At 39.9% G+C, this 13,527-nt stretch overlaps 1 long non-coding RNA gene across 2 annotated transcripts in view; it reads left to right on the forward strand.

Annotated features, from left to right (window-relative positions):
* LOC141918177 (uncharacterized) overlaps positions 1 to 13,121 on the forward strand; it is a 31,778-nt gene extending 18,657 nt beyond the window's left edge. For both annotated transcript variants that reach the window (XR_012621588.1, XR_012621589.1), the window contains 2 exons: positions 4,514 to 4,681; positions 11,451 to 13,121. This is a non-coding gene — a long non-coding RNA (uncharacterized LOC141918177). The remainder of the gene's footprint in view (positions 1 to 4,513; positions 4,682 to 11,450) is intronic.
* The last annotated feature ends 406 nt before the right edge of the window (positions 13,122 to 13,527 follow it).

Below are 13,527 nucleotides of genomic sequence, written 5' to 3' on the forward strand. Positions count from 1 at the left end.
AATCACAGTGTTACTACTGAAGGTATGGTTCTCAGCTCCATTTTGCAGATTCTTTTTTGTACAGGGGAGGTGCTATGCTTTGCTTTAGTTAATTCCTGTACTTTATTTACTATTCTTTGTGCCAAAATATTTGTTATGGGGACTTAAAAATTCATGTTCCATTGTACCCGTACTTGCAACTTTTGAACTGCATCAATGAAACACATGCCAGAACAATTACAAAAACTTGTATGTTCACAGGAGTAAATAATGAATTCAGGTGATGTTGATATATGCTACATGAAATTTACTTTATTTACCAATATAGTCTTAAAACAGAGATCGGCAAACAGCATGCCAACAATCTTATAATGTCAGTTCAACAGCAGTCCCCATTTTCTACATAATAGTTCAACTTAGTTCAAGAGTGAGGCAGAGTTTAAACTCCTCTATTTTGCACAAGCTTCTGTGTAGGTATAAGAAATACCTTCTTTCCTTCAGTACACACAAACACACGTGCATGAAGTACATCAAAATATCTTTATATGAATGAGATTTGCAAGCAATCTGAGAAAATTAAATGTTATCTTATGTCTGTTACAAAGGTATCCTGGGTAGTTTTCTTTAATACTCAGAATTTCTGAAGTTTGAAACAAAGCTTTCCTAAAAACCAAAAAGTGAGTCTTCTGTTAGATCTTCAGTTGATTAATGTGACATGCTTTCAGAGTGGTCAGGATGGAAAAGTAGAATTTGGTGACTACTATTACTTTTCTGCTAGGGTATTTTAGCATAGTTTGTGACCTACTGGTCTGAGCAACGTGCCACCAAGGGAAAAGCACAGTGCCTGCTGAAAATAATCAAAGTAGGAGTGGGAACTGTGCATAATGCAGATACCTGAGACTGATCTCAATGAGTTATCAAAAATGCTGGAAATAGGAAGCTGTGTAAGAACATGCCTCTTCCTGGGTGATGTGCATGGCTTCTCAGCCTCCTCATTTCTCAGCAAGTTCACCTATGGGAGGAACATAATGCCAGTGGAGCTGAAGGACCTCTTATATTTAAACAGGCTCATGCTGAGCTGGGCTTAAGATCTCTACTCAGCACCATGTTGTGCAGTGTCTACTCTTCCATTGACCATGTTAGGGCTGAAATCAAATTCCTTCAGCCCCAGAGGCTTTAACGAGAAAGTGACTTTAACCTACTGTTTTCCTTCTGTAAGTACCCATTGGACGAGAATTTTAGCTGTGTATATACAGAGGTAGTCCTAAAATTAAGAATAATGTTTAAAGACTGATTTCTTTCTCATGTTAAAGGTTTTTTTTGGTTTCATTAAGCTCCAAAGAAATATTTTTTAAAGCCCTGTAGTACAGAGGAACTATTTGGAACAAATTCAGAAATCTACTGAATGAATAATTCAATGCACAGGGCAAAGGAGAAATGTTTTGCTTTTATTTGCACTGCCTTTGTGTGCTTAGTGTTCCTATGGTAGAGAAACAACTATTACCCTGAAAGCAGAAGAGAATATGTGCCTGCTGTGTATGCTTTGTGTATATATGTACTTACACGGATAGTACGCTTTGGTACTACACTGTCTCTAAGTCATTTTACAAACAATGCAGCTAAAGACGGGAACCACAAGAGCTCCTTGCCAAAAGAATATTGGCAGAATAACTGTACTCTAGATTTCCAGAAAATTCTGGCAATTGTCAAAGTTTTGTGAGATGACCATTTGAACTGGTGTGGTGGGTTGACCCCTGGCTAGCCATCAGGTACCCACCAAGCTGCTCTCTCTCTCCTCCTCCCCATCAGGACAGGGGGAAAAAATACGGCAAAAATCTCATGGGTCGAGATAAGGACAGGGAGGTCACTCAGCAACTATTGTCACAGGCAAAATGGGAAACGGATTTAATTTATTGCCAATTAAAAACAGAGTAAAATAATGAGAAACAAGAACAAATCTAAAAACACCTGCTTCTGCCTGGGATCCTCTTCATGGGCCATAACTCCTGCCAGGAATCTACTTCTGTGTGGGCTCTCCATGGGCTTCAGCTTCCTTCAGGGCAAATCCCCCTGTTCTGGCATGAGGTTCTACATGGGCTGCAGGGGAACATCTACTCCACTCTGGATGTCCATGGACTCCAGGGGCATAGCCTGCCTCACCACGGTCTTCACCATGGACTGCAGGGGAATCTCTGCTCTGGTGCCTGCAGCACCTCCTCCCTCTCCTTATTCACTGACCTTGGTGTTTGCAGGGCTGTTTTTCTCACATTTTCTCACTCCTCTGCATTTTTTTACCCTTTCTTGAATGTTATCACGGAGGTGGTACCAATATCACTGATGGGCTTGGCTTGGCCAGCAGTGTGTCTGTTTTGGAGTTGTCAGAACCAGCTCTGTTGGATGGGAGGACAGCTTCTGGTGTCATCTTACAGAAGTCACCCCTGCAGCCCTCCTCACTACCAAAACTTGCCATGTAAACCCAATACAACTGGAGAAGAAAATAATGGGAAAACAAGGACAAGGTATTATTTTCACCATGACAACACAATGTATAAAGCCAACATTAAAATAATGTAGTAGATTTGATTCAGAACCATACCTAGTCCAACTTGTACAAGTCAAGAAGTAACACCAAATTTTTCAGCGAGGAAGGTAACATTATAATAAGTGCTATCAAAATCTGAATTTAGTTCCTTGAAAGCTTACATATTACTCTCAATAGGGTAGTTTTCTTAATAAAGGATGATTTAGACCAAGAAAAAGTGGAAGACTGTGGTAACCTCAATCAGGAGTAGAGCCAGTGGCAATTCATAAAGTGAAAAGGTTGAAAAATAAAAAAATTAAAAAAAAGGGGAATCCCTTAAGTATATGATGACATAATCATTTCATGATGTAAACATTTGTGTGATAATAATATAAAAATCTGTTTTCTGAATAATGCTATATGATGAATGAACCTGATCTTTTTTGTCAGAATTTTACAATTAAAGACTCCTGTTTTTTATTAAATTACCATTTTAAGAAAGATAGAAAAATGGAAAAATTAGATGAAGACTGAAAAATAAAAATTAAAAGTGCTTTGTCCTTGGATTTCAGACTTTCAGCAAAGCTCTGGAAAATTTTAATGGGGAAAGAGTAATCATAATAAATATAAAATGATATTTCAACATCTGTGTTTCATGGAAATGCGAGCTTTTCTCTGACACTATTGAAGAAATCATGTAATCATGTAGAGTCTCCCTTTAGGTGCTTTATGGCTTTTTCTTCTCCAACAAAATGCAACTCTCATGTACCTATTCTGAAATCCCCTACCTTTTCAGTGAATCACCAGAACAGTTGCTTGATCGACAGAAAAATACAGTTGACATTCTATGAGTCAGACCTCTCTAAACAAAAGAGACCTCTCTCATAGAGGGCTAAAATGGAAGGAGTAGTCCTGGGTCAGCATTTCTAGATGATAGCTCAGGTAATGGGAGAAAAGTACAAATTCAAGTACCGCTGTTGCCTCTTTAATTGGTCCCTTTGGAACTGGAAAAAGCAGTTGTAGAAGTGATACATAAAAAACCCCCACCTGTCATTTTCCATCAAAACTATTTCAGTTTTGGTTTGGTTTGGTTTTTTTTTTTTTGGGGGGGGGGGGTGGAGGGGGGAGGAGGGAAGTTTTGATGGAGAAGATTTGGTTGGTAATTTTTCATGGGGTTTTTTATTATCAATATTTTCTTTCAGAAAATTCTGCAGACTGTCTCATGCTCTTCATATAAACTTGTCTACCAAGGCAATGTAGTTGCATGCAGCACTACAAAACAGTAGGTAGGATGTAATTGCATGTTGTCTTATGAAGTAATGCTCTCATTCACAGTATATTTGGAGTAGTGGACATGGGTTTTTTTATGATATGGTCTCCAAGAAAAGATTATATTTCTTCTGGGAGAGTGATTCTTTCTGTGAATGAAATTTACAGCATGCCAGGGGAGTCTCAGAAATGTTGACACCACAGAAAATGTGATCTCAATTTCTCACAGCTTCTGAAACACAGTGTAGCCAATGAAACATTTTTCCTTATATTTCCATCCTAACTTGACTGGTGCCTCCTAGAGATCACTTTCTAGTTTCTTCATTCTTCTTCACAAGCATGGTATAAAAGCTCTGTGTAAAAAGGATTTTAATTTCTGTAGCAAGAACTTTCTTAACAGTTGACAAACTACTCATTTCATTTTATAAAAGTTAAGTAAAATAAAGCTGAGTAAAATAAAATCAGGAAACCCTAATTTACTTCTAGATTTTTTGTCAATCAGGGAAATTAATCACTGACTTCTTAAAATTTACAAAAGCATTAACATATTTTGTTGTTTGGTTTGTTGGTTTTGAGCTGTTGTTTTTTATTTTTTTTAAAATAAAAATCTCATTTGTGGCATTATGCTGCAAAGCTCAAGAGTTTCTGAAATATTGTGAGACATACTTTCAAAGCATTATGATCAAATTAATAGTGTTGGACAAGAACTTGGGAGATTGTGATGTCACTGTTGTGTTTCTGCAGAATTCGGCAAGCCAGCAGAGCCTGAGCCCAGCAGCAGCACCAGGAGGAAGTGGCGAGTGTGTGTAGAAGAGTCCCTGCCATGGGGACAGGTGGCCCATCTGCTGACCTGGCCTGCTGTGCAGTGGGGTTGCTCCTTGATGGACTGTGCTGGTTTTGGCGGGGGTAGAGGTAATTTTCTTCACAGTAGCTAGTGTGGGACTATGTTTTGGATTTGTGCTGAAAACAGTGTTGACAACAGAGGGATGTTTTTGTTACTGCTGAGCAGCACTCACACAGAGTTAAAGCTTTTTCTGCTCATCACATCACCCCACCAGCCAGTAGGCTCAGGGTGCACAAGAAGTTGGAAGGTAACACAGCCAAGACAGCTGACTGCAATTGACTGAAGGATATTCCATACCATATGATGTCATGCTCAGCAATAAAAACTGGGGGAAGAAGAAGGAAGGGAGGATGTTCAGAGTGATGGTATTTGTCTTTCCAAGTACCTGTTCCGTACAATGGAGCCCTGCTTTCCTGGGGATGGCTGAACACCTGCCTGACAGTGGGAAGTGGTAAATTAATTCCTTGTTTTTCTTTGGTTGTGCATGAGGCTTTTGTTTTATCTTTTAAACTGTCTTTATCTCAACCCACAAGTTTTTTCACTTTTGCTCTTCCGATTATCTCCTTCATCCCACCGGGAGGGAGTGAGCGAGTGGCTGTGTGATGTAGAGTTGCCAGCTGGGGTTAGACAACAACATGGGCCTTGGACATTGTGGAGAGACTGCTGGTACTTGTGCAGCCCTTGGACTAATACTATCCACATTCTTCCTCATGGACAGCAGTGGTGCTGTCATTCCAGCAGTGACTGCGCAGCTCAGAGGCTGAGAGTCAAGGGTATAGGGGCCCAGAGGGTGTCTCCTCAGCCCCACCCTTCTTACTGAGAAGGGCCTGAGGAGGAGTAGGTGTATCCTGCAGGTCACCAAGGGGTTGCAATTCTAGGATTCACAACAGGGTTTTGTTTTTTGTGACTATGGAATCTTTTTTGAGATCAGATGAGTACCAGAAAGAGATTGGGTGCACCTGACCAGGTAGGACAAAAACATCTTTGCCACCAGCCTGGACAACTTGGTGAGGAGAACTTTAAGCTAGAAATGATGGGGGAAGGAAGAAGTAGTGGTCTGGATTGGCAAGCAAAAAGTATCTGCCGATATGGCCACAAGTGACCTTGAAAACAATAAAAGATCAGTGAAGAGGGCCAACCCTAAGCATATGCACATGATGAATAACAACTGCCTACAGAACAGCATTAGCAGTGCAGCTTTCATACCTTTTCTGGGAAATCAGCACAACTGTATGCCTCTCTGAAAGCATCTGTATTCTGACACATGCAGCATGGGGAGCAAAAAGGACAAATTGGTGGTCTACATGTGGCTGCAGAGCCACAGTCTCATTGGGTCATGAACATGTGGTGGGATAGCTCATGTAACTGGAGTGCTGCTGTGGGTGGATACCTGCTCTTCCCAGACAGGCCGGGAACTTGAGGAGGAAAGAGGAGTTCTAATTGATGTGAGAGCAGCAAGTATGTATGGACCTCTGCCTAGGGATGGATAGACAACTGAGAACTTATTAGTAGGCAGACAAACATTGGTGACATTGTAGTGGGAGTCTGCAATGGACTACCTCATCATGAATGAAAAGCAGATGACACCTTCTTCAGACAACTGGAAAAAGCTTCACATTCACAGTCACAGGGGACTTTAACTACCCTGATATCTGCTGGAGGGACAAGAAAGAAAGGCACAAGCAAACTTGATTTCTGAGGTGCATGAATGAAAACTTCCTAATCTGCTGTTAGAGGTGTCCATGCTGGTTCTAGGAGTCCCTTCTGGGGAGGTGGAGGGTCTGGGGACATCTGTGGGGATGCCCTCCTGCTCCCTCACAGTGCAGGTGTCCTCTTGGCCCAGCTGTCTCTGGGCCTCTTCGCTGCACTGGTGCACGATGACATTGATGAGTCAGTGCAGGAAGATTGTTGTGTAGTCTTGCAGGATAGACTGCAGCTCCTGAAGCATGGCCTTCACATCCAGCCCCAAGAAGCACAGAGTGGTCATGCTGCAACCACCTGCCACCACTAGGCCCCACGTATCTCCTGCAGCTCTTGTTGCAGCCAGACGCCATGAGCTCAAGGCTTTTGGGATGGCCTTGGAAAATGGTCTCCCACTTGTCAAGCGGTAGGCCATTCATGGCATCCCTGGGTGCCATTGCTGAAACCCCCAGCTCATCCAAGAATGGCATTCGTTGGGAAAAAGATAGTGGGTTTGCCATGAGGTGATGGGGGCCGTGGGCACCCAGGTGTCCAGACGCTCTTCCTATCTAGCTGCTGGCATCCATGTGGCAGGCATGATGGTATACTCTAAAAAGTCATCTTCCACATGCACCGAGAACTTGATGGACTTGACAGTACCCCTACAGAGTGGGCAGTCTGGTTTTCTACTGGTCCACCATATTATGCAGTGGAAGCAGACCTGGTGCAGGTGCAGGATCACAAAGGCCAAGTGAGACTGAGCTTTTCAGAGGATGGGACAGGTCAAGTCTGATACCTCAGCTGTGGTCTCAATGCACTGCAGCAGGCTGGGGAGAGCTGAGGGCAGTGTTGCTTCCCTGTAGCAACCAGGGAAACACAGCCAAGAGCTCCAGGGATGGACACCAAGAACTGCTGCCAACAGTCTCCAGAGCACAACCCAGCAACAGCCAGAGCCTCAATCAACCTTCCAGACATTGCAAGCACACTCAACAGGAGTCTAGGCACAATCCAGGCTGGGCCACACTCTGCCAGCACCTGGGGATGAGTAGTGAGGGTCAGTGCCTGCTGGGAGTGATGAGTATGGGACCTGGGAAGAGGGTGGAGGCCACATGTTTTTCCTGTTGAGTCTCCTTCTGGCCTGGGAGTTCCTGGGCAGCAGCTATTGGCAGTGCCTTCCTGGGACAGGACAAAAGATGTACCCCTTTGCCCAGTTCCTCCACTGGTGGTTGTTACTGGGCAGACACAGGATCAGTGAGGAGCGATGCTTGAGCGCTTATAAAGAGGTGGCAAAGTAAATTCATCCTTTTAAAATTGCTGTTGTCCATTTGACCTGGGCATACACCTGTCCCCATCTTCTACCCATCTAGTGGATCAGGAAGTGCACATCATTTCATTTTATTTTATTTTATTTTATTTTATTTTATTTTATTTTATTTTATTTTATTTTATTTTATTTTATTTTATTTTATTATTTTATTTTATTTTATTTTTTGTGTTGTTTGAAAGCATCTTTCTTAATGAGGGAAAGAAATAGTCACATCACGGGCCTGACTCCGATGATGGCTACCCAGACAGCTGAAGTGTGTTCTGGAAGAACTGGGGAGGAAGAATAAAGAGCTAGGAGTGGGAACTTCATAAACAAATCTGTTGTTTAAAGAATAATGAGTTAGGCAAGGGCTTGGGAGATCCTGATGTCACTGTTGTTTTTCTGCATGGATTCAGAAAAGTACATATTTCTTCATGATCCATAATTTCCTCACCATAATTTGCACTACAGCTAATTACACTCTTTGTAGAAGGATTTTGTATGCATAAAGAAATTATGGAGAGCGAGAGCTTTTTGGAGGACATTACTATTGATATTTGAATAAGTAAATTTGTGTCATGTGTTATGATGCTTAGTTATGTAAAATTCCCAAAATATTTCAGTAGGTGTATTTCTGTGTGGCTACTTTTTCATTCAGCAGAAAAATTTACCACTCTCTCTTCTGCCACTCAGAAAGAGAATTTTTGCCAAAGCCTCAGTTACAGTATAGACTTGCCTGTATAGCTGTTATTCGCCTTGTTCTCATTGGTCACACCAGTCAGAAAACCATATAGCTGAACTGACACGGCACTATACACAAAGTAATTCTCCTCATTTTAAGTTTTTAGAGCTATATTGCTTCAAGACCAGAAATTAGCTGGTTTAGATTCTACAGGCCTCAGACCACACAATATCATGTGCATTGTGTTAGACTCACACTGGCTAAGATTACCTAAAGATCCCAACAATAGTGTAATTCTGTTGTTTTGCAAGAATTCTATTTTCTTCTCTATAACCTTTGCCAAGAGCAAAAATCTTTCTTAATTTTCTGTAGAGAATTGGTTAGACTTCAAGGCAAGCAGTTTTACATGTTTACTGAGTCAGTACTAACAACTGTAAAGGACTAATGTCTTTGATATTTGTTCAAATACTCAATTTTTGTAATGTCAGAAATGCTTAAGATGTGTCAGGCACTTGTTCTCTATGTGAAATGTGTTGTAAACAGAAAGCATTTTAGTCAGTGTTGTTACTGGTTCTTATAAAGACACCTCCATGAACTATTCTCTGAAACTATGCATGTTTATCATAACACTGAGGTGATTAATTTTTCAATAGTCTGGATGAACAATACAAGTAATTTCATTCTTGCCAATTTGATGAATGAGAGCTAAAAGTGGTTTGCTTTAACTTCTAATGAGTAATTAAAATCTATTCAACATATCCAGGAAACCTCATACTAGTAGCAGTTATTCAAAAAGTTAGGATTAGAGCAATTTCTTGATTTGTCTGCACATTTTATAGCATCCTTTATAATATAAAATTATTTGTCCATATTACATGGCTGCTAGTAAACTGAGATTCTCACTTTGAACATAAGACAACACCTTGCTGGTAAAAAAAATAATTAAACTTTAGGCTGTGTTATAGTAGGAATGAGAAATTTTGCCAAAATACTAGCAGAAGATCTGACATAAACCTGAAAATGAAACCCAGCTTTCTTGCCTCTCAAAACAAGGCAAAAGCCACAAGTCAGTGATTTTTCTTATTTCTAATTACAAGCTTTGTAATTGCTCTGTGTTCAGGATTTGAAGTTCAAAACTCATACACCTCTCTTAAAATGAAACTGGTGGAACAGTGATGTCTAATTTTCCATGGAAGTTTTTTCTTTCTCTTCCACAATTTCAGAGACTCTTTCATAAGGGGTTTTGACTTATATACTTGCAGGCAGATGGGTCTGGGCACCTATGAACATGCTTGTGCATATCTCTGAGTAAGGCACTATGAAACTATGATCCTAATTCCTCACTGACATGAACCACTGAAGCGATTCTGAAGTGAGCTCCTGACTTCTGTGCTAGACATGACCAAGAATATATGATGTGGATGTGCTGTGCTTTCACACAGCATCAGAACTGTCCAGTATTGGTGGCATCTTGTGGACAACAGTGATAAAGCCATGTGTAGCCTGGGGCAGCATGCCAAAGTTATATGGAGATTGCGGCCTGATGATTGCTGTCATCAATGCCCTTGTTTTCTACTTTCAGAATTTTTGTCTATTTCAGCTGATATTCTTTTTCTTAAGTCTTCTTGCTGATATCTCTGTGTCTTTCCATTCTCTATCTTGTGTGGGTCTATTCTGTGCACTGGTTCTTCTCAACTATGTAGACATTCCCTCAGAAGTCTGAGCTATGCTTATATCTCAGACTTCTGAGCTATGCTTGTATACCCCAGCCAGCAGCTAAGCATTACTGATCCACTCTCTCACTCTTACCTCCACCCCCAGAGGGATGGGGAAGACAATCAAAACCAAGTAAAACCTGCTGGTTGAGATAAGAATAGTTTAATAATTGAAATAAAAATATAATATAGTAATAATAACTGTAGCAATAATTGTAATAATAATAGTAATGAAAAGGACGTTAACAAAAAGAGAGGGAAATAAACCCAAGAAAGACAGGTGACACACAATGCAATTGCTCACACCCGCTGACTGATGTTCAGCCAGTCCCTGAGCAGCAATCCACCCTCCCAGCCAACTGCCCCCAGATTATATACTGGGCACGACATTATGTGGTATGGAATATTTCTTTGGGTAGTTTGGGTCAGCTGTCCTGGCTGTGTCCCCCACCAAATTCTTGTGCCCCTCCATACAGCCTTCTTGCTGGCAGGGGGTGAAAAGCTGAAAAATCCTTGGCTTAGTATAAAAACTGCTTAGCAACAACTAAAACATCAGCGTGTTATCAACTTCATTCTCATACTAAATTCAAAATACAACACTATACCAATTACTAGGAAGAAAATCAACTCTAACCCAGTTGAAACCAGGACAGGGCTGTGTCAAACCTAGGCTTCAGGCTGCAGCTAGGTGCACTCCAAGGAAGACTGGGAGAGAAGTTTAGAAAACAGGACATAAAAGAAGAGAACAGGACATATGAGTTAATAAACTGTCCCCTTTAGAAAAGTGGAAGCTGCTGATTATGATCTGCTTATTTGATACATTCTTCATATCTGAAAAACAAAATGAGAGCAGAGCAAGATGGAAAATTGCAACTGGAATTTATAGGAAGATAGGTGACCCCTGATAGCATTGTTTATATTGAAAATTCACCCTTCCTTGCTAAGATAGTTACAGAATTTCCCAGGGCGCTAGGCTGAAATCACTGTTATACATCAGTGAAATGTGAAAGATGAAACCGTTTTTCAGAAAAAGGAAAAAGTAAATCAGAGAGTCTATTAGGAGCAAAACTTCCTCTTAAGGTAACTTTTACAATTATTGTCATCTTATCCAAGATAAATATGTATCATATCCCATTGCTAAATATGACTTTTGGTTGCTCTCATTGTTTCTAATATTGATGGGGTTAAGAATGAATATTTTTGAAATTATAACACTAAAAAGAGCTCTTAATGTATCCATTCTTTCCTCTATCAAGAAATCCACAAGCATGGAGGGATAGATTAGAACCTAATAGTGTTCCTCCTAAGCAGTGTGTATAGCAGTAGAAAACAGTAATTTGGCTGCTCTTCTGAAAGAACGCAAATTCATTACACAAAAGTATAGGAAGGAAAGACAGACTTGTATGGATTTCAGTCTTGCAATAGCATGCCTGGATGATTCCTTTCTGTTTCAGGATTACTGCTGGTGTAAGTTTGCAGTGTCAGCTGTCTTAGAGATAATAGAAAAAGGAAGAAATTGGACTCCTACACTACTGTCCACCCCATTCTGCCTGTTGCTGGGAAAAAAAGAAGAGATAAACCCTTCAACTGTTACGGGAGTTTTCTGCTGTGTGGCACCCAATAACAACTGTAAGCCCTAAGAGTTTAGATCTTCAGGAGTAGTTTTAAGTTTTGGTAAAATGAGAGTGAAAGCAGAGCGGGAAATGGCCAGGCACTTTAGGGGCTTCACTCTTGGATTTCTATCAGTCACAAGGACTATAACTTACCATTATGTTCAGGTTGCCTAGTTAGTGATCCTTAGCTGAAACAGGTGTACAACTACATTCAACATCTCAATGTTGCACAAGTTAAATGAAACAGCAATTTCTTTTCTTTCTATAAAATCCCTTTTCAGAAGAAAACACAAAATGTCAGAAAAATCCAGATATTTCCAAAATGCTAATGGAATAAGCATTTGTTTTTCTATCTTGTTTTGAAAAAATAGTAAAACTTAGGAGGCTAAGCAAGTGTTTTTCCTATAAAAAGATCTTCCTATTCATTTCAAGATCTCACTTGATTGTATTAAAGAGATTTAAAGTTCAAAATCTTGGTAACCCGTGATTTTTGTAAAAGTATTTTTGCCTGATGTGAAACAGAGTTCACTTAAAGTTAAAATCTCATTTCAGCTGTAATTTTTTTTCCCTGTGTGATTTTGTCAAAAATAATGAAAAATATGTCCAGTTTTAAACTTAACATCAACTTTTGAAAAAAAAATAATTATGTACTCATTCCTAGGTCTTTTCTTTCCCTCTTATGATCTCATTTTGCCTACATATGTAATAGTTAAATAGTTTCTTTCCCCATTTTTTCACAGCACAAACTCTCTTGGGGGTGGAAAAAGCAATAATGAAATCACGCTCAAGCTATATCATGGATTTGGAAAAAAATGCTGTACATTTTTCAAAAGACTACCTCAAATGTTTATAAATCTAGTTGCTAGATGAGTTGATGGTAGATCTATGTTTGTGGTTGCTGTAATGTTTTTCCTCTTCATTGATTTCCCTCATGACATTGGGCAGATACTCTTTGTACTACTGGTACATTATCTCTGACATGAACTCTGAGAGTGATATCTGTAATACTATCCCTGACCTGAAATGAAAGTGTGAAACTGGAAGGAAAGGTTACCTAAAGAAAAAAAATGTCCTGTTCATTCTAGTGCCCTTGATGGCAATGTAATTGCTGAGGACTAAAATTCAAATGCAAGGAATTATGTATGCATTAAACAGATACTTGCACTGATCTCTCCAACCACTGCAACTTTCTCAAGCAGAAGTGAAGAAATCTTTTTAAGCTCATCTCCTGTGGCTATTTCCAAAAAGAGTTTGATATAGGTAACAACATGTCTTTCATAAGAATGTATTTTTGCCAGTCTGTGAAGTTACTCATCTTAGCCAACTAGTAGCATATCATGTTCAGGTCTAACAGGAAACCTCTTTTTTGCATTTAACACATAATAATTTTGTTGGACTGGGGGCACTTGACCTTTTTAAAGAAAGCTTGTCATGCAAGGATCTATTGCAATCACATTTTGGAGCAACTATCTTCAAAAATAAAGTATTTCTGCAATTTCCAAAATGAAGAAAGATCTCTGACATTATTGCTTTCCCCCAATTTCTTCTCCCTTCCTTTTTTTCCCTCCCTACTTCCCCCCCTCCAAATTACTATGTGCAGCTCAGCAGCATTCTGTTCACATTGCTGTTTCATGAAACACAAGTAACTGCACTGGTGAACATTTCTGCCTCTAATTTGTGTGATAACATCAGATATTTTGGAGATTGATGCTCTATGGCTGGCAAACAGGGGAATCATTGTTCTCTTTGTGTCACAGACTATTTTTGTGTTTCATTCTGCTTTCAAGACTTGATTTGTGTGACTCCTCTGTATGACCACTAAAAATTTAATAATTGTTCACATGCAGTTAGTATTCATGTTTTGGGATAACAAACCCAAATCTGGAGCAATAGGGAATCTATTCCTATACTTAGAAAC

The sequence above is a fragment of the Strix aluco genome, chromosome Z (genome assembly GCF_031877795.1).
Source record: "Strix aluco isolate bStrAlu1 chromosome Z, bStrAlu1.hap1, whole genome shotgun sequence".
In the NCBI taxonomy this organism is placed as follows: Eukaryota; Metazoa; Chordata; class Aves; order Strigiformes; family Strigidae; genus Strix; species Strix aluco.